Source organism: Uloborus diversus, chromosome 7 (genome assembly GCF_026930045.1).
Source record: "Uloborus diversus isolate 005 chromosome 7, Udiv.v.3.1, whole genome shotgun sequence".
NCBI classification, from domain to species: domain Eukaryota; kingdom Metazoa; phylum Arthropoda; class Arachnida; order Araneae; family Uloboridae; genus Uloborus; species Uloborus diversus.
Window position 1 is genome coordinate 114,898,552 of NC_072737.1, and position 19,441 is coordinate 114,917,992.

Sequence of the window (19,441 nt, forward strand, 5' to 3'; positions counted from 1 at the left end):
ACTGCTTCTTAATGCCTCTTATGAAAAAAATGTATTCATTACAAATTCTAAAAGTACAATTCTTAAATAATTAGTTTAAAAAGTTTGTTCATTTTTCTATTTGTATGTGCTTAAAGGAAATAATATTTGCACCAGTGGTTCAACCACAAAAGTTTTATAGAGGGTGCACTTTTAAAATTTTCACCATCTGATAGGGCGGTTGTTGAAAAAAAATGTTGAAATTTTAGTCTTAAGGACGCAGTTTTAGACGGCCTCTGGTGATGTTACGAAAAAGAAAGGTTTGGGGGCCACCTGCGGAAATTAAAGTTTTAAAAGCGCAATTATAGGCGATATTTATTGACGGTAGGGTCAGAAATGAGATTTTTTTGGGGGGCTGCCTCCGTTTTTTTGTAAAATAGATTTAAATCGAAAATCCCTCCGCTAAATTTTCTGAAATTGAATTTCCAAAAAGGCAGTTACAGACTAACTTTGACAATACATCGAGCAGTACGGTTCTGGGGCTTTTCCCAAAAAATGTTTCGAAATTGAAGTCCTAGAAAACGAAGTTTTTGAGCGATATTCGATGATAAAGGATTTAAACGCTTTCCCCATTAAATTTTTCAAAACCTTAATTTTTTAATGTTCAGAATTTCTACAGGATCATTCGGACCCTTGTCCGGAAATTTTTCGTTATCGACATCTTAAAAAAATGACTGTAGACCATATTTGGTAACGTCAGGGCTTTGGCAATTTTTCAAAATTGAAGCTCCAAAAAAGCAATTTTAAACTATTCTCGATGTTAATAGAATGCGAGGTGTTAGGTACTTCTCCCCTTTAAAATTTTCAAAATTGAAGTCCTGAAAACAAGATTTGAGACGCGCTTTAAAGGTATTGGCAGAGGAAGCGGATTTCCGACATTATGAAGACTTTCTTATTTTTAGACCGACTAAAAAAGGCGACTGTTTCCAAGGTACGTTCTATTGTTCTCTTTAATTATAGGAAATGTTTTACAAAAACATTCTACTCGGCCTTCTGGGGGGATCACGGATTCTGTCGCCCTGTGTCCCCCCCCCTCCAGCCTCCACCTCTAATAGCGCCACTGAATTGCAGTAGCTTTAAATATAATGATCAATCCTTCACCAAATAAATGCAAAAAACAGTTTAAACAGGTTTGTCTTTATTTATTTATTTATTTTTATGCAGGGAAGAGGGGAACATTCCCCAGTTCTCCTCTTTAGATCCGCTTTTGCAATTCTCTCCTATCTTTTTCTTTCGCCTTTCTTATAGTTCAAGTTTTGAAAAATGGAATTATTTTCCCGTACTCTCTTTTGAAAATTTTTAGGTACACTTGGGATTTTGGAGGGGGAACGTTCCCCCAGTTCCCCTCCCGTGGATCCGTGCCTGCATCTTGTTCGAGCACTTTCCTATTTCCTAAAAGATCTAAATTACCTACGGAACCATTTCTTGTAGTGTATCTGGTTAATACAGTCGAATTTGCTTATAACGAGCCCTGTTTTAACGAGAACTTGGATTTAGCGAGGGAATCAAAAAGCTTTGGCTGGTACAATGGCTGGTACTTTGGCTGGCCTATAAGAGCGTAACTCACCTTATTGAGCAAACCCCGCTTTAAGCGAGCAATATTTTTGTCAGTCATAAAATTTCTGTCAATTTCCACTGCAGAAAACATTATTCTATTTCTCGAAAAATTTCATTAACATTTTAAATTTAAAAAAAAAAAGACATAAATCCTGAGAAAAAGTGACACAGCCTTTTTAAAAAAAAATTGTGGAGTTTAGGAGGATTTAGAAATTGTTGAAGCGAATGTTAAATCATTTCCGAGATATACTTCCAAGGATATTGTAGCTCTAAGTCTTAAGCCTTGGACATACTGTCAGACTGGCTTAATCGAATATCGTCGGTACCAAGAAATATTATTTGATTAAGCGGGGAAATTTTATTTATCTTTTTAAATTTACAACTTGTCTTAAAACATAATAATAAAAAACAAGTTTTTAAGGGAAATAATTAGTGTTATTTCTTAAGTTTTAGAAATAAGCTAAATAAACAACAAAATAATTTCTTATATAAACAAGTATATTACAAGCACGTATGAAAATTATGAAAAGTAGCTTACAACTTCAGTAATGAAATCTTTATTTTTGGCACTTTTTTTTTTCAGAACAACATTGTTTTTTGAAAAATTCCATAATAGGCGATTGCTCGCTCAAGATCTTTTGGGAACACTTTCTGACACCTTTTTCCCCCTCCTTGTCTACCGTATCTTACTTTAAATATTTGTCAATTTATCATCGTCTAAATTGTGTACAATATTTATTTGTGTTATTTAATCAGGTTATCGACTGCACTATTTTTCTTAATGTAAAGATAGTTGGAAATAAATATTACTTTATAGTTTAACTCGATGCTTTCTTGCAACCGGCTCAACCAGTTAACCGATCATGTGCTTTAATCAACCAATCAACAGCTTAAAATGGTAACCGAAAGATGATAGAACGTTACGGTTAGTAACCCGTTACTCACCGGTCGACCGGTGAGGTTCGTCGAATGCAAACAATAAGTGTTCTTACTTAATTTTTTTCTAATGAATTCAAAATGTTTCTCATCAAAATTGTTTGTGAAAGCTGATTAATATTTTTCGATTATCCGGGGAAATTATTCGATTAAGCGGGGATCTTTAGTATTGCATCTATGGGGAAATATTCGGTTCCAGGAGGTTTTATTCGTATAAACGGGTTATTCGTTTATCCGTTACCCGATTAAGCAGGGCTTACAGTATTCAATAGTTTCTAAAGTGCAGAAAAAATTCAAACTATTTTAAGCCGCAGATGCCATTGGCGATGTTCTTCATATCATGAAATCCTTGAAAAAATAACAAGAAAGAGAGAAATAAGACAGTTCAAAGAAAATAGCTATGGTGTTATATTGAAATATAAAAATAACTCAGTATGTATAAATTTTCATGATTTTTTCCACAAACCCTTTTTTTTTACGAGCACTCTGGTATATATAACAAGCAAATGCTGCAGTCTCTTTGCGCTTGTTTTTAGTGAGTTGGACTGTACTACATATATGGGAGCAAGCCCTTGCTACAGGCGGCAACTTCTGAAAGGCGGCAAAATTCACCATAATTATTTTCTTCAAATTTGTTCAAACTTGATATAAAACCTTGAAGGTAGACGGGTAAGGACTAGTGATGGGCATGATCGAATCACTTGAGAACTCTTATTGTCACGAATTCTTGGTTATTGATTGACTCAGCTGGAGTTCTCGATTTCAAAAGATCTGGTTTATCAATCACTCAAGTACTCGATTTGGAAAGATATTGATTATCAAAAGGTCTCGATAATGCCCATCACTAGTGAGGGCATCAGTTTCAACATTTGCCACAGACATATAAAAATAACAGAAAAATTAAACATCTGGCACTGCTCGCTTTTCACTATCACCCCCTCCCAAACCAGTATTAAACGACTGAATTCGAAATTTGCCCCCCTTGTCTGACTACGTTTTGCATATGCACCTTTGTGAAGTATTGCCATTATTTTTTTCCTCATTGGAAAAAAAACAACGGGATTTGAATCTTCATTTATTTACAGCGAAATGTTTCTGCCAATTACTTTTTTTTTCATGGATATGCAGTACATATATGTTACTGCAAAACACCAAAATTAAAGAATGTCGACTTTTACTGACGATTCACCAGAAATATTAAGTATATCACCGATGCCTTTGGTATGTGTATGTTGATATGCACTGACTAGTGTAAACATTTACCAGTTTTCAGACTTTCACAATTTACCTTTTAATGGGAGCTCAATGCATGTCATAGTAGGAACTTATGCCGGGGCCATGTAGCTAAGTTTGATGCATTTTGTTATTGTACCATAATGCGCAAGTAAATGCAATTTTAGCAAATAATTGAAAAATACTAGCCTAGAATTGAGATTTTATATTAGTAAGATAGTTAGTGAACATTAAACAAATTTACTCACTTTCAACAATCCCTTTTCTTTTTCTTTCTCAACTAGTATAGTACTAACTAGTAAAATTACAACAATGAAGAGAATTTAATTATAATTTCTCATCACAGTCGTAATTCAACTTGTATTGTTGTTCAGCCGGAAAAAAATTCCGTTGATTTCTTCAAAACGACGAAGTAGTATAATGACTATGCAGAATATTATGCCATCAAGTATTAAGTCATAATTAAAATAAGTAGTGTCTGGTGGGGGAAAGTGGTCAATGGGGTAAAGTGGTCATAATTCAAATAAATGGCTATAGCTTGGAAATTAATGTTCGAATAAATGTGAAAATTTTATTTTAGGGTAGTGCATTTATAAACTATATTTTGAGTACAAAATTTTACAACTGGCAAAATTTTATTTGGTAAAAAAAAAATATTTTGTGTAAATATGAAAATTCTTAAAAATCTAAACACCTTTTTTAACTTCCTTGGGAAATTTTGTTTGTTAGAATTATGAACAGATTGACTGCACAGGAAGCTTCCTACATGTCTCAAGAACTCTTACTCATTAGCAGTTAGCTGAATCTATTTTGAATAATTTGTTAGAACAATTTTAGTAAGATGGGGTAAAGTGGTCATAATATTAGGCTTAACGAATATTGTTCTTCTAAAGTCACTAAATCTTTAAGTATAAGGCAGATATAAATTAAATATTAATTTCACTTAATATGTATTGTTTTTACAATAAACAGGGTTAAATATACGAGTATATGCGTATGTATACGCATATACTCGTGTAGGCACGTATATATACGTATTCACATAAATGCACCAATAAACACGTATTTGGGTACCTGCAAGTATTTTTTATCTATACAGATATACATTCGACTATACACGTATATTATAGTATATGCTCGTATATACGAATATATGCTCGTATATGCTTATATACGAACAATTATATACTCAGAGAAACACGTATATACGCGTACGTACTCGAGTAGACACTTGCATACAATCATATGATATACATGTACACAGGGTGAGTCTAAACTCTTGGTCAAATTATTAAAAGGTGTTAGACGGGAGGATAAGAAGCAAGAATCATAAGAAACATCCAGAATCAAACTCAAGGCTGACGCGCTACATGCACGAAAAGCCAGAAACTGATGGATACAAGACATGTCACAAATTTATTACACAAAGGCAATTTTACACAACATTTTAGGTTTTAAGAAAATTTTAAAGTTATTGATGAAATCTGCGGCCGGCAGCTGTAATACATGCATCGCAATCACTCTGTTGCAATTACGAGACTTTTGAAAAACTTTCATCAGTCGCTGCACCTTCGTTGCGATGCGTGTATTAGAAATACTACAGGCCGTAACTTTTAACAACTGCTCTAAATATGTCTTAAAAACTAAAATGTCGAGTAAAATCATCTTTGTGTAACAAATTTGTGACCTGTTTTGCTAACGTCAGTTTCTGACCTTTTGTGCATGTAGCGCGTCAGCGACCATAAGTTTCTTATGATTCTTTGCTTCTTATCCTCCCCTTTCACACCACTTAGATTTTGCAAAAAATCTTGGATTCATTCTGTAAGCATACATGTATATTAGCGGATATACTCGTGGATATACGTGGATACATGTACTGGTGTATACACGTAAATGCACGTATATACGTCTAACAGGTATATAATCGTGTTTACACGTAAACATACGACTATACTCGTGCTTTCATATATATTTACGTGAGTAGACACGTACAAACACGAACTGGATATATCCACGAATTAACTCGTGTATACTCGTATAAGTATGTATGTACACTTATATATGCGTATATACGTCGAATGTACACGTATATACTCAGTTATGAACGCATATACTCGAGATACAAGCGCAAAACACGCATATGATGTTCTTTTCTACGCTTTACCCGCATATACACGTGATACGTATATACTCGTGTAGACACGTATACACTCCTATAGGTAATCACGTATACATGCGTGAGTATATACGTGTACACACTCGTGTATACACGTATATACTTGAGTAGGCATGTGCATGCATCTGATGTATACATGTATCTATTCATCTATGAACATGTTTTCTCATGTCTACACGACACGTATAGTAGACTTGTGTATACCCGTATATACTCGTACATATACTTGTAACTATAAAAATAACCGAAATGTACAAAAATTAGGGTTATTTGTAACGGTTTTGCAGTTTTTTTTAAACTATGACCACTTTACCCAATGCTATAACCACTTTCCCCCATCCCATGGGGGAAAGTGGTCATAAATACAAAGGGAAATGAAAGTGTTATAAAACTACTTAAATTCAATATTTTTTTCCTGAAATGCAATGTACCGTGTTCTTTAATAATGCAATGTAAAATAACAACAAAAAAAGTTGAAGTGTTTAAAGAATTTATTGTTTTTATTATCCACCTAAGTTGAAAACCTACGATTTTATGACCTCTTTACCCCACCAGACCCTACTGCATCTGTGGATGAAAACAATGTTAAATTGAAGAAGTATCGCATATTTTAAGTAAATAAAACCAATTTTACTTCCAATGTAAAACGAAGGCTACTGCAAAAATGCTATGATAAACAAAAAACGAGTCTTGCATTGAGTTGCCAATTTAGAATTGAAAATTTTCAACAATAACATTCCATTAATTCTAAAATCAACTTTGCATTCAAAACAGAGGCCATTGATGTTTTTCTGCACTTGCGAGAGATTTTCCAGACTTACAAGAGCTCGGGAGCAATTGCAAATTTTGCGAGGGAATCGGGACTGAAGACAATCGCAATGTTAAACTTGAATTCAAATTGGGGAAATAGCGATCGCATCGGTGCATTGCGATCGGCCGTGTTTCACTTGAATCCCCGTGTAACTGATTGAGGAGCATAACGTACTCCTCGAGCGCAGCGCCACCTGGATTTTCCTCAGATCTGACCTCACTTTTTCCCCGTCGATCGGCACACTACTCTTTCTAGGCACTGTAGTGCAAGATAAGGCGCGAATTTTGACGATTGGCACGCTAATGGCTCATACTTCAAAGAATACGTTTTACGTTGCAAATAATCACATCGAAATAATTTTAGATTTTCTAGAAGCAAATCCAGAATTCATAAAAATAAATTCACCGAAAATTTTACAAAATAGTACACAAAGGAAAAATGAGCCGAGGGCTAAAGGTAAGTCATATTTTATGCATACGAGTATTTCAATATTACAGTGTCTAAAACAAAAGTCGAAGAGGGGGAAAAAAGCCAATACATACATGAGAAAAAAATTAACCGTATATTTTGTTGATTTATAATATAAAACCATCAATAATAGTAAGAACGTCTTGTATGAAATATATTTTTCCCGAGAAACTATAATCAAAATAATGATAATAATAATAACTTTAGAAAAAATCATGATATCAAAAAAAAAAAAAAAATCCTAACTGTCATAAATGCAGACGAAGAAAGATAAAAAGTCCGTAATCGGGGATTGTATATTATGTTGTTGTCGTGTCTCGTGTCGAATGCGAAAGGTTTAGCTGCATCCAAAAGTCTTGATGAAAAAATCTGCTAATTCAAATTGAATATAAAACACTAAAATGCAGGGGGGGGGGGGGCTAGGTTATGGCACTGACTGCGCTATTGAAATTTTTAGGGGATGGTGGTGGTGTTTTGAGGGGTATTTGTTTATTGGGGGGGGGGCTCTTGCTTTTGTAGGGGGGAGTCTTTGCGATATTTGGGGGGAGGGGCACCCCTGCAACATGTAAAAGGTTTGTTGGGCTAATTGAGCTTTTGGGGATGAGAGCAGTCATAACAGAGTATACAATCTTCCATACTAGGATTGGTAATGTAAAAACCAACCTTCCCCCCCGCTCAGTTGTAACTTGTAATTATAGCAACAATCTCAGTATCAAAGACATATTCCAGTTTTTTTCTCTTTTTCTTTAAAATTATAATTTAATAAGCATATGCTTAAATAAAAAGTTTTATTTCTTCATTATTCCTGTTTTCAAATTCCATTTTTTCTAGGTATTGTTTTCCAAGACCCAATCTTAAGATATCTTCAAAACAGTACTTTTTTAGATTTCCTTTTCAAAACAAGCAACTTGTAACTATGATTACATAATTTCATCTTTATCTTCAAGATTAAAAAGTCAAAACAGCAATCTTGGTTATAAGAGCAGTTTAAAATGAATAAATACTCTGCTTCTGTAAATGTATATTGAAAAATATTCGTAAAGGGAGTAAGAATTTTTAATCATCGTTTCACTTCAGCTGATAAAGAACTTTAAACGTTCAACCCAAAGGAAAGATTCTAAATTGAAGAAGAAATGAAAAAAGAAGCAATCGGGGCGAAATGGAAAATCAAATTTTGGAAACAATTTCCCAGAAATTACCAGGCTTTGTACTTTTTTGTAATTAGTTAATCAATATCAAATTTCAATAAAGAAAAAAAAATTTCTTACAAATTAAATTCAATTGAAATTGAATAATGACAGTAGGTAACAAATAAAGAATTTAGGGGGGAAAAGGGGGAGGAGGATTTTACAGCAAAAGAAGACAGAAAAAAAATTACATTCGTCAGTGGTGTACCTAGCATGGGTGACAGACGGGGCGGTAAATTTGTGATGTCACCGCCCCCCCCCCCTTAAACGCAAAAAAAGGGGGATTGTATATTCTGTGTAAACTTGAAATTCATACAATTTTCAGAAACAAATAGTACTTTTGTGAAACAACTAAATTTTAAGTGGGATAATGTACAAAAGGCAAATAAAAATTATGAACGCTTTTTATATAATTTGCTCTAGACGCATTTGTGCAGGCCTTCAAGCGGTCAAAACCAATAAAGGGGAGTAGAAAATTCATAGCTCCTTAATTTTTTCAAATGCATTATTTCTTGAAAATGGAAGTCCCCGATCCCCCCCCCCGCCCAACGTATTTCCTAAGTGATGGATTTGGTTAAAAGATAATGAAATCCATGGAAATAAAAAACCTTAGCCGAGAATGCATTTTTATTCATAAACTGACATCTTTTGCATTGAAAAAGGAGCTCTTAATGTCTCCAAAACATGTGTCTGCAATTTAATTCGGATATTTGTGTATTATAATGTTGTGAAAGTGGGTTTAAGTCTTTTAAGCATTGAAAACTTGTTGTAAAGCGAGAAATGTTGCATATATACCTATTTTATGTTTGCAGTTATAACTCCCACCCCCTCTCTACCCCCCTGCACCATTTTTGGGGTTGGCCACATCCTAATTCGTTTTCTTCGTACCAATACCATACCTTTTAGAAAAACCAACTCCCGTAGTTTTATTACGAAAATTTCACCGAAAACCACTTTGCCCCCCCCACCCCTTCTTCCCTGCAAAATGTTTTTGCAAAACTCCCGTTTTAGTGTCACAAAAATTGAACGGAAAACCACTTGCCCCTCAGTGCAGTCATATGACCCCCCCCCCCTTTTCCCTGCACCATTTTCAGGGTTGGCAATATCCTAATTCGTTTTCCTCGTGCCAATACCTTTCAGAAAAACCAACTCCCGTAATTTTATCAAAAAAATTCCACTAAAAACCATTTGCACCCCCCCCCCCCCCTCTGCACCATGTTCGGTGTTCGCAACATTCAAATTAGTTTTTCTGAAATGTATTGGCAAGCGGAAAACTAACTCCCGTTTTTGCGGCACGAAAATGGAACGGAAAACCACTCCCCCTGTACAGTTACGACCCCCCTTGCCCCCTGCACCATTTTCGGCGCCGGCAAAATCCTAATTCCTTATTTGTTATCCTCCTGCCAATAAATACCTGTCAGAAAACTTACTCCCGCAATTGTATCACAAGCTGAATAGAAAACCACTTGCCCCCCCCCCCCGGTGCAGTTTTAACCCCCCCCCCTTCCTGAACCATTTCCAAGATTGGCATCATCCAAATTCGTTTTCCTCGATCCAATACCTTTAAGAAAAACAAACTCCCATAATTGTATCACAAAAATCGCATAATCTCTCCTACTTCGGGGCAGTCGAGATTTCGCTCGCAAGTAAAGGCGCGAAAAGTCACTTTTCCCCGTTCTTTTGGAGCTTAGAATACGAACTGGCGAGATTTATACTGCGAGACTGCGATTTTCCTTAAAGCGCCATCTAGTGAGACGATCAGAACTAATCTCGCAAGGTGAATTTCGAGCTTGGAATAAGCACCCAGGACTTGAAAAGGGGGTGAGGGAGAGCGATGCGCCAGGGGCATAGCCATTTTCTTTTTCATTCCACACTGTAAAAAATCTCGGAAAACTCTCTGAATATACAAAAAAGTTTTCCGTAATACACAGATTCGTACGCCCTCCGCAGTTTTCTGCTATAATCAAAAACGTTTCCCGTTTAGCAAGAAAGTAAGAGTCGACGCATGCGCAGCTCACACGGCGATTTTATAGTCCAGCAGTAAATCTAAACTGAAACTTTCGAAAGCACGCAATGAAAACAAGTGCTGACTCATGTATGCGAAGTAACACTCATCAAGGGGATTAGTAGAAGTTTTGTTCCTCGCATGAATTCACTGAAGATAATTTTAAAGTCTTATATTTTCTTGCATATGTATCGTCATGAGATTGAATTTGAAGCTATGTCACTTATTTTTAAGTACGAAGTGCAAATTCTCGACGCATGCTCGCGGAAGGAATACAAACTGAAATTAAAAACCAAATAACTGCCGAGAGGACGCCATCTAAATTCATTGCGTCGCATAACTTGTGTAGGTAATTTACTTTTTTCTTGGATACTTTTCTTCTTTCTATACCAAATGGGTAATTTTTGTTGGCAGAATTTTATTCTGTCATAAAAATCACCTTTTTGGTGACCAAAGCCTGCAAAAGATCACCACCGACGAATAGGTAAGTCGCTTTGCAACTCTATTACTTTAAAGAGATTTAGTTCATATAAATCTCACTAAAAAAAACTATTTTCTTCAGTATAATTTTTTCGTTGTGAACTATTGCAATTTGAAAATATTTTACATTACATAGAACACATATTTAAAGTGCAAGTGTATCTAGTTTTATTCTGTAAAATTTATGAATTTAAGATTATAAAAAAATTTAAATAAGTGTTATTGTGTACTTTGTTTTTATGTGTCAATCTCTGTTAATATTTGGCTGAACATTTATGTATCAAGCATTATGAATTAAATGTTATAATATGCAAATTGTCAGGTTTGATAGTTCGTCTTTAAGGTTGCATGTTTTCATTCTCTTGTAAACAGTGTAGCTAGATTGTATGAAGCAAAAAAAAAAAAAAAAACTATCTCTTGTAATTAGGAACATAGTGCTTCAGTATTATCTAAATGACGATATCTCTTTAAATATTTGCATTAGCGAAACGCTTTAAATTAGTTAAATGTGTATTAATTTTTTTAACAAATAGATACATATATGTATTTAAAAGTGTCTTCATTTTTTTCGTTTTACGAACCTCAATTTTACCAAAAGCAAAAGAAAAAAAAAAAAAAAAAAGACTTAATAAAATAATTTTGTATTTTTACACCATATTAAAGTATTTGACTTATAATTTATATGATCATTTGATTTATAATGTATATGATACTTTGATTTATAATGTATATGATACTTTGATTTATAATGTATATGATGTTGCTTTTTCAAGGGGGGGTGAGCGCTTCATAGCATTTTATGGGTGCACCATCACTCTTATGGTGGGGGGGGGGGGTATTATCGTATATATGAAATGGAATAATCATGTAATAGAGTTCAATGTTTTAATAAATGAAATATATAATGCATTTTGCGCACACTGTAAAAATAAAATCAGTAACCTATTTTGAATAAGTATTTATATTTGTGATGAGCTGGAAAAGGGCAAGAACAGAAGAATCAACCCGAATGGTTCCAGCAGGGGGACTTGGTGTCATATTTAAATTCATCAATTTCTCTGTTGGTACTTTTCGGTACACTTTGTTCGTCAGAGAAATTGACTTGAGGTGAACGAATTTAGGAACGCGAAGGGTAGGTAAGTGCTGTCAAATTTTATCCGAAGATAAAAGCTATCAAGTTTGATACAAGATATGTTTTTAAGTTCTACATTAAAAATACAATATGTTGCTAGTTTTGTCTTGAAAATATTGAGAGAAAAACTGAAGTTTAAGATTGTTTAACAAACAATCCCCACTTTTCAGAAGGTACCCCCACTCCAATTCCCCGACGATTTTGTGATTAGGAATGAAACTACTAGATTATTTCATAATTTTTCAAAAATTTATAACTGTGCATATGTTATGCTGTTAACCATGCTATTTGTCATTAGAAATTCCAAAAAAAAAAAAAAAAAATCCACGAATGATTCTAAAATTGCTTGTATTATTGCTCTTAGATATGAAAGAATTGAAACTGATATGGTATGCAATACTATAATAAAGAATTATATTTTAGAAAAAATCACGGAAAAAGGATTCCGAAATTCTCGGAAACGTTTTTGAAAATTGTTTGGAGAATTCCGAAATACTCGGAAACGTTTTCGAAACTTTCATGAACCACAGCTGCACAGAATACTCAGAAACATTTCTGGAAATTATGGAAAGAGGATTCCGAAATACTCAAACGTTTCTGAAAATTATAGAAAGAGGATTCCGAAATACTCAGACACGTTTCTGGGCATTACAGAAAGAGGATTCCGAAATACTCAGAAACGTTTCTGAAAATTACAGAAAGAGGATTCCGAAATACTCAGACACGTTTCTGGACATTACAGAAAGAGGATTCCGAAATACTCAGAAACGTTTTTGAAACTTTCATGAACCACAGCTGCACGATATACTCAGAAACGTTTCCGGATTTTTTTTACAGTGCAGGGTCACATACACATTCACACGTGTCGTACTTGCTCACGGCGAGTGTTCAGTCTCGCAAGTACTCAAGTCTTTCAAAGTAATTCAATTCATTTTTCCAACTATTTTTCTTTCTTCCAATAAATTTAAAACTAAGATAAAACATTTTTTTTTTTTTTTTTTGTATGGGTGTGTTTGATTATTAAATGCATTCTACTTTTATTTGGTTTTCCAAGCACGACAAATGATTGTGGCTGTGCAGGCCCAGATTTTTTTTGTTTTAAACTGCTAGAATTTTTTCTACAAATTCATTTTGGCAGGGGGTTTTAGGGGGAGGTTGTTTCTAGGGGAGTATTCTCTTTTTTGGGGGGAGTTGGAAGGGTCTCCGATGAATCGAAATTCTTGAAATGTTTGCTCATTCGAAATGATTTTCTTTCTTTCTTTTTCTTTTCTTTTTTTTTTTTTTTTTTTTTTTGATAGATGCTTTAACCAGTTTTTTTAGAGAATTTTGTGAATGCTTTGAATTTGTTTTAGAATTTCATGTTGTTCTTTTGTTTAGCTTTGGTAATTTTAAACGCACAATACATGTGCGATTTACCATAGAGATAAAATTGTGTCTTTGAATGAACTTTTCTCGTTGATGGATAAAATACATTAAAATTCCCTAATAGTAAAATGAAAAAAAAAAAAAATCAACGTACATGAACTTTTGAATGAAATGGGAGAGTATAATAGTTCGACAAAACAATAAAATAAGTAGTTTTCATGATATTCAAGTTTAACCCACGTCATTTTAATTGTTATGAAGATTCTAACTGAATGTGTATGCGTATGTTTTTATTTATTTATTTTTATTTATTTATTTATTTATTTTTTTAATTCTTATTTCAGGTCAAAGCAAAATTGAACCTTCAAACAAGCTAGGTTATTTTTCATGGCAGAATTTTAAAGTCAAAAATTTTATTCTGTCTTAAGAATAACCTTGCTGGTAATTAATATTTCCTGAAAAGGAAAAAAGAAACTAATGTATGCTTATGAAGATAATTTTCGAAAAATTATTCAGAAAAATAAAAGGTAAGAATTATCAATATCTTAATTTTTATTCATATTCTATTGAAACGTTTGTACATGATAGAGAAATGATAAATTGTATGTCAAATTCAGCCATTTTATCATTTTATGTTAATATGACTGAAAATTATTCTTTACACTCGCTCTTCTAAGAGCACCTCGTAACACTTATTTTATTAATGAAATGCTACGGTTGAAGTAGATAACATTGGAAGATAGTTGGTTTAGCGTTGAAATTCATAGTGGAATACCATTTGAAAATGTAGGTTAAGCGTTGTTTTTTTGCATCGAAATTACGTTTGGAAATTGTTAGTTTACTGTTGTGTTTTACATTGGAACAACATTAGAAAATGTTGGTTAAGCGTTGCTTTTTACATCGAAATTACGTTTTTAAATGGTTAGTTTAGTGTTGTATTTTACATTTGAACAACATTGGTTGAACGTTGTATTTTACATCGAAATTACGTTTGTAAATGGTTAGTTTACAGTTGTATTTTACATTAGAATAACGTTGGAAACTAACCAATAACCAACAGTTGGATAACCGTTTTCTGACGTACCGTTTTAAGGTACGTTCCGACGTAAGATGCCGACGCTGGTCCAATGTAATATGATAACGTTGGGCCAATGTTCGTGTGCTAGCTGGGTAGGATAGGTTGAACTTGTTTGGGGTGTTTGATTTCAACTAATAGTTCGCCAGTGCGTAGTTTTTTTACTGATTGGAACTCGCCGATAAGATTTATTAATGCTTTGTTAATTAAGAAAGGGGATACAGCAGTAAATATTAGATTTTCGTTCCTTCTGATTATAAAAAATTTTGCGGATATAAACGATTCATTTTGACGCTCCCCACGTGGGGGAGAGGTTATTCTTTATGTTGTCATCCATAAATTAACCTGAGAACTGAGGGGAAAAAAAAATGGGGTCTAGCTCCTGTGTAGCCCCTCTGCATAGGGGTAAGGCTTTTACACCAGGGTTCACCTGCTATCCCTGACGTCAACCGTTTGAGGCACCGACTACCCCCGGTACCACGCAGCCACGGGCACGGTAGAGACACCTTGGCTTAGGGGGTTTTGTCCGAATTTGGTAAGTGTGAAGAGGGAAGGAAGGAGACAAAAGTCCCTTCCCGCCGATATTCTGTTTGAGCAACTGGGGGTTCACGACTCCTCCCAAGAGCTCGCCCCGAACTCACCACACCGCAAGCCCCCCCCCCACCACGACAAGGTAAACGGACACGGGGGGGGGCTCGGGGGAGGGGCCGAATATTCCATAATATGAGGGGGGAGGGAGACCAAAATAGGTTTCGCACGCGGGCGCTCAGACGTCTAGCAGCGGGCCTGGTTATTCAGTAGTACTTAATAACATTCTAAATACTGGACTTATATTTTTTTCTTAATGCTTTTTTTTATTTTTACGCAATCTGGTTTTTTGTTTTTATTTAATAATTATTTTTTATTTTACACTTTTTAGTTAATTTTCATTGACTTAGTTATTATGATTATAAGATGGTAAATTTTTTGCAATCTACTGATTATTAGTTCCTCTAGGGACCTAACTCGGCTTAAAGCTACATATTCTTGGACTTTAGCAAAAATGCGCGAACTTAAATCAACAACAGCTAGATAAACATCCTGTATAACTCATGATGACGCGAGTTCGGAAACGTCGTCAGTCAAATCTTTTCCGCAAAACTAAAAAAAATCCGTAAAGAAAGTACACGTTGAGACACAGAGTCGCCTGAAGCACGACAATAAAAAATGCAACATTTTAGAGATGAAAATTGAATTAGTAGACATAGTAAACAAACAATTCAGGCAGCGAAAACGTTACCTGCATTTATCGCACGCAGGTCGCGTGCGACACTATCATGAACTGACAATCTGGCGACTGTTTATTGATTTGGTGAATTTTGATTACTGTTATGCGTTTAGTGATACTCCGAAGGTTAAGACAAATCGATGACGTAAGAATCATCAAAATTGGCCAAGGCGTTTAGCCTCTACGACGCCACATAGGAACAAACATACATACATAGACTCATAAACACGTTACCCTACTTTGCGTCGCGCACGCGCAGTCGGGTGAAAAAAGAGGGGAGGTGTCCGCGAAATTTTCTAAAAGTTAAATAGGATGATCTAAAGTAAAAGGCTAATAGGTTCTGGGCCACTTCCATAGAAATTTATCGAGATCAGAATTTTATCAAAGCAACTTGAGGCTACCTTTAGAGATATTAGGGCAGAGAGAAATCTCTCACCTTAGGCTCAAACTTTACTTGGCTGAAAATTTTAGACTCAATTGGAGGCAATCTTTTCAGAACTCCAACGATCATGATAAATAAAACAGAGCAGAGTTTGGAGAAATTCCTAACATTTTTTTTTTAATCTGAATTTTAAAAACCAAATCTTAGGCTACATGTTGAAATTTCGCTGGAGGAATAAATGTTTTGAAACCTCATTGCTTAGAAATTTTTAACATCGAAGGTCTAAAAACATAATAAAATAAATAAATAAACTAAATTTAAAAAGGCAGTTTTAAGCCCCTAAAATTTGAGTGCCTCGGGTCATTTTTGCTTCACCCATGCGATAGTTGGGACTTGAGGTAGGGCCTTAACTCTGTAACTAATCGTACTAATCGACGATAATCGTTAAAAATTTCTTTTTTTGAGGCCCCATTACCTATTTCCCTTTCTCCTGTCCGTTGGTACAGTCGGTACGGCCATTGATTTCAGATGTTCAACTAAACAGATACTTTAACTGTTTTCCGGAAATTTATTTCATACAAGTATTTTTGGAAATATATTTTGCTAACTACAACTCCTGACTTCTGATGCTTTTGGCAAATTTAAAATTAGCTGAAAGCTTCTAGAACCTCCTTTACCCCATTGGTTTAACTAACAAGGAGACGGCACGACCGTGGGGTCGGAGATTTGCATCATTTTTTTTTTTTTTTTGAGGTGAAAGGGTACTAGTACCTTACGTGGTGAAAGTAATACGACGCAATACTCAGAAAATTATGAGAAAAATCGATTCAAAGTCGCCATGGAGTCTCCTAGACGCCTTATAAGTTTAAAATGTCAGGCTTTTGACGAGCCGCCGCTATCCTAGTTGGTTTAGACGATCTTGTGCTCCAGAGATAGCACGATCGAATCTCACTCTGGACCTTTTCTTCTTCTTTTTTGTTTTTGCTATCACAACACTTAGTGGTAACGCTTTTCACCCCTATATTACTTTCTGAAATTTATTTTTGCCAAAGATCGCAAACTTTTTCATTCAATGAAAAACATTCTTGCTCGTTATTCTGTACGGTTTGTTTTGCCTAGTAAAGGTTTTGCCTTAAAGAAATCACATGCAGAGCACTGGTGGGAAAATGGAAATGGAAACCAGGATCCACGGATATACGAACTAGAGTCAGAGCCAGCCTTAGGCCGATTAGAGCAAAAGGATCCAATCGGGCACCGCGTTAGCAAGGGCCAGGCGCCAAAAGAAAAAAAAAATCATATTTTTCCTTTAAAAGTATGAAAATAAAAAGCTCAAATTTAATATTTAACTAATGTTTAATTTGTGAGTGTGAAGCTACTTTTACAAGGAGACGGAACGACCGTGGGGTCGGAGATTTGCGCCAATATATTTTTTTGTGGTGAAAGAGGACCCCTAGTACCTTACGTGGTTAAAGTAATAAGGCGCAATACTCAGAAAATTATGAGAAAAATCGATTAAAAGTTGCCATGGAGTCTCCTAGACGCCTTATGATAAATGGCGAAAGAAATTATTTAATGAATAATTTCTTTAAATAAAGATTTCTAAAAGTGGCGTTGTTATCCCATGTAACACCGGAGGCGAGGCGCTCAGCATGTAGTCATCTATGACAGGGTCCCAAACTTTTTTTCGACTCGCTGTACCCAGGCCCGCCATTTGGGAGATCAGGGGAGGAGGGGGGATCCCCCTCCCACTGGATTTTAAAAACTAATGAAATTAGGGATTTTTGTAAGTGTTTTGTTGTTTTGTACACAAACCTTTTGCTCTTTCTCGCCCTCTGGAAAAATTTTAAATGACGGGTCTGGCGAGCCCTTTGAAGAATTATACTTTTCTCACGGCACCCTAGTTCATCTCTATTTATAAGGTAAGTGCTCCAAACTAGGCCGCTCTAAAAAAAAAAAAAAAATGGGGGGGGGGAGAGAATAAATTTTTAAACTTTTAAAGAGCTAACACATTTAAGTTTCAATTATGTTTTACAGCAGTTTTAACAAAGAGAAGTGATTTGATCTTAGAAACATATGTCTCGATTAAGTAACGCAAACTTTTGGGCTAGGATAAATTGACGCAGAGTTGGGGACAGAGGTGAATCAAGTGAAGTGGGGGTTTTAAGCGGCAAAAATTTTAAGTAAAAAATAGAAGTTCCAATAAAATAAAAAATAAATAAAATTTTTTTAATAATAATTTTTTTTCCTAGCTAAGAAAATATTTTAATCATATAACTCATGTATAAATTCTGGGGCTATTTTTCATTTCTTTTAAAAATACTCAGAATCTCAAATAGGCATAGGCGGCTCGTACGAGGGGACAGTCGAATGAAAAATGATAGTGATGATCTATTCACGTGTTTAAAGAAAGAACTGACTTAATAAGTACTTGTTTTATGCTTTTTTTCATATTATTATTTTGTAAAAATTAAAACGGGACTTCGATTTTGGTAGGAGGAAAACTTCTGTGGCCATCTGGTCCCGCTTTTTGAGTTCGTTTCCGAATTTTTGAAAGAAGGTGAATTCATAAATAATGACGTAAAAACTCAATTACCCAACTTTTGAAGAAAAAATTCAGCTTTAAGGGTGTGTCGCTCACCTAACGAACATGCCCCCCGCCCTCTTTGGGGCACCAGCCGCCTATGCAAATAGGAGTATTTTGGTGTTTTATGATAATAAATAACAATTAGCAGTTAGCAGTAATTACCATGGAATATAATGAAGTCTATTGAATTATCAATTTAACGACAAATAGTTGTGATATTCTCTTCGAGATAAGAACCTGGGCACCCTCTTAAACAGAACCTTGGCTACGCCACTGCAAACTACTGACAAAAATCTAAGGGTTCCACGAAAAAAGTGAGCATTTAAAAGGGTTCCAGTGGTCAGAGAAATTAAGAAACGCTGCTGTAGTCCTTCAGAGGAATTTTGACGGTTAATTTAATGCACTGTTTTGCTCCAAAACAAAACAATTGCAGTACGTCACAAACTAGAAAAAAAAAACGGGCTTCACTTTTTCCAAAAAGTAGTAGGTGATGGGAGTAAACGTGGGCTCTATTTGGATTCCGTAGGTCAATTTACAAAGGATTCAGCAGAAATAGTGTCAGAAGCATTTTTTATTAATTTCAGTGCTTTTTTCATAATGAAAACTTTAAAAGAATCCTTATTTTTGAGTACTATGCGGGAGACCTAAACAAGGCATAAGAACAAAAGTTTTTTTTTTTTTTTACAACTAGGAGAATCCGGCTCACCAGCACCCGAAATTACTTCGCAATCTTATTTGATTCGCAAAGATTTAAACCGTCTATTA